Here is a 3,591-nt window from a genome sequence, read left to right on the forward strand (position 1 = left end):
ACCCTGCATGTAGCTGCATCGTTGCTCAGCAGCCTGCTATGCTCTGCTGACTTACGATGGACTTAAGTTAATGGCCTGCCATGTGGTTTGGTAACATTGAGATTGTGCCTTTTTACTTGTCAACCTTGGGGCTTCTTAGCCTAGCTCCAGTATTGTTGAGTTAATTGTTGAGACCCTCAGGTTGGAAGGCACTAGAACTATGACTGAGGAAGAGCTGCCTCCTCAGAGTAGAGCTGACCTTACTGATGTGGATGATGTGGATAGAGTACAGTTTTCAAGACCTCCATTTGCTGATGTGGCATGACTCAAGATGAGAAGAAACAGTTGCGAACATCCATTAATAATCAGAACACGGAATATACGAAGTATAAATCTGGGAAAATTGGGAGTTGTCAAAAATGAAATGGAACACATAAAGATCAATATCCTAGGCATCAGTCAGCTGAAATGGACTGGATTTGGCCATTTTGAATCAGACCATCATATGATCTCCTATGTTCAGATTGACAAATTGAAGAGGACTGGTGTGGCATTCACAAAGAATTTCCCAAGATCTATCCTGAAGTACAATACTGTCAGTGATAGGATAATATCCATATGCCTACAAGGAAGACCAGTTAATACTACTATTATTCAAATTTACACACCAACCATCAAAATCAAAGATGAGGAAATTGAGGATTTTTACCAACTTCTGCAATCTGAAATTGATTGAATATGCCATCAAGATGTGTTGATTATTACTGGTGATTGGAATGAAAAAGTTGTAAACAAACAAGAATCACTGGTAGTTGGAAAATATGGCCTTGTTGATAGAAATAATGCTGGAGATCACATGATAGAATACATCGTCCATGAAGATAGCAAAAAGGCATTAAAAAGGAAGAAAGGAAGAAAAGGCCAAAATGGATGTCAGACGAGACTCTGAAACTTGCCCTTGAATGAAGAGTAGCTAAAGCAAATGGAAGAAATGACAAAGGAGCTAAACAGAAGATTTGAAAAGCAGCTTGAACAGTTGAAGTCAATTATTATAATTAAATATGCAGAGACCTGGAGTTAGAAAATCAAACAGAAAGAACATCTTTGGCATTTCTCAAGCTGAGAGACCTGAAGAAAAAAATTCAAGCCTCAAGTTGCAATATTGAAAGATTCTGTGGTCAAAATATTGAATGTTGCAGGAAACATCAAAAGAAGATGGAAAGAATACACAGAGTCACTGTACCAAAAATAATTGGTCTTTGTTCATCCATTTCAGGAGGTGGCATATGATCAAGAACCAATGGTATAGAAGGAAGAAGTCAAAGCTGCACTGAAGGAATTGGTGAAAAACAAGGCTCCAGGAATTAATGAAATAAGATTTGAGATATTTCAACAAATGAATGCTGTGCTGTAGGCACTTACTCGGCTATGCCAGGAGATTGGGAAGGCAGCTACTTGGCAAATGGACTGGAAGAGATCTATGTTTGTACCCATTCCAAAGAAAAGTGATCCCACAGAATGTGGAAATATTTGAACAATATCATTAATATCACACACAAATAAAATCTTGCTGAAGATAATTCAAAAACAGTTGCAGCAGTATATTTACAGAGAACTTCCAGAAATGCAAGCCGAATTCAGAAGGGGATGTGGAGTGAGGCATAGAAGGATATCATAGCTGCAGTCAGATAGATCTTGGCTGAAAGCAAAGAACACCAGAAAGATGTTTACTTGTGTTTTATTAACTATGCAAAGGCATTCAACTGTGTGGATCATAACAAATTATGGATAACATTGAGAAGAATGGGAATTCCAGAACACTTGATTGTGCTCAACAGGAACCTGTATATAGACCATGAGGCTGTAGTTTGAACAGAACAAGGGGATACTGCATGGTTTAAAATCAGGAAGGGAAAGCATCAGGGTTGTGTACATTCACCATACTTACTCAATCTATATGCTGAGCAAATAATCTGAGAAGCTGGATTATATAAAGAAGAACATGGTGGGAGTTCCAGTAAGATGGCAGAGTAGGCAGAAAGACTGCACAGACCCTCTTCAACAAAGAAAAGGGGAACCAATTAACACAGATACAGAAGATAATCCTGGACCCCTAAGCCTTGAAGGGAAGGATACAGAAGTGGACTAAACTCCAAGTAGCAGAAGAATTTGCATGAAAACACCATAAAAGGAGAGATATGGAGATGTGGTCTGGCAGCAATCCAGATGGCACAGACAGCTTGGATATTGCCACGTGGTGGTAGGACCTAAGAATTAACTTAAAAATCAACCCTGCTAGTTAGGGACTACACAGAGGACTGCTCTGATGGCTGGGGAATAAAAGGGGAAGCAACGAAGAGGAAGGCGGACTGAGTTGTGGTTTTTGCATGTCTGGAGGGTGCAGCCATTTTGCATGTTTACAAGCAGTCTGACCATTTTGGGTATTTAAAGTGACAGTGTTCTCCCAGATTCCAGGGACTTAAGAACAGGCTCCTCTTGCTGGGAAACTCAAGGACATTCCAGACATGGACGACTGGAAAGGTGTGACAATTTCCTTTGTTACTCTCATACCCCACACCCTCTTGGTGAATGGAGGTGCAGCCATCCCTCACTTCCACCTACCTTCTGGGCTGGCAGGAATTCCCTCCCAGTCTGTGTGCTCAGAGGGAGCCTGGGTGCCCTGCTCTGCCCTGCTCCATTTTTTTTTTCTTCTGTATTTTAGTTTGTTTGTTTTTGTCTGTTTTAAAACTACTACTATTATTATTACTTTTGTCCTTTTTACTATTATTCTTTATTCTTCCTCTCCCAGGTTCTAGTTTTCAGCTTTTTCTTTTCCCTGTTCCTGGTTGCATTTTATTTTTTTCTTTCTCATGGTTAACCCCATTCCTTGTTTTTCTTTTTGCATTTTTCCCATTTTTTTTCTTCATTGCTCTTCTTCTCTACCTTTTTTTCTCTTATTGCTCTCTCCCCAGATATTGTGGCTTTTCCCCCCTTTTTTCCTTTAATTGGTTATTGTTCCTGTGTGATTACATGGAGTATTTTTTGTCTATATGCTTTTACTTTTTTTGACGGTTATTCAATTGTTATTTTTGTCTAACTGAGTGGAAGAGAGAAGCAGTTCCCATAAGACAAAACTACACTCACATCTCCTGCAGCTTCACTTATTGAATGAGAGCCACCACCTCCTTCTCCACCAAAGGGCCAACAATAAACCACTACCAAGAAGAGCCTGACTCACCCTTGGCTGCTGTTCACAAACAGTTAACAGAGATCTAAATACAACAACACCACGGTGTCTCAGAGACAATAGACCATCATAGTCCAAAAAAGAAGCAAGATAAAGTGATAGAAACAAGGAGCAAGATACAGACCCAGAACACATCCCTGTGGAAGAAGCAGCATTGGAACTCTCTGATAAGGAATTCAGAACAATTATATTTAGGTATCTTCAAAGGATTGAGAGATAGATCAAGTAAAACATAGACAAAACCCTAGAAGAATTTTGGAAGAAAATACAAGAAGAAAATGACAAAATAAATGAAAAATTAAAAATGATTCTAAATCTACAGATGGATATCCAGAAGATTAATACTAAATTGTCAGAAATAGATA

The sequence above is a fragment of the Orycteropus afer genome, unplaced genomic scaffold, assembly GCF_000298275.1.
Source record: "Orycteropus afer afer isolate SDZICR_OR568_19922 unplaced genomic scaffold, OryAfe1.0 scaffold00227, whole genome shotgun sequence".
NCBI lineage: Eukaryota > Metazoa > Chordata > Mammalia > Tubulidentata > Orycteropodidae > Orycteropus > Orycteropus afer.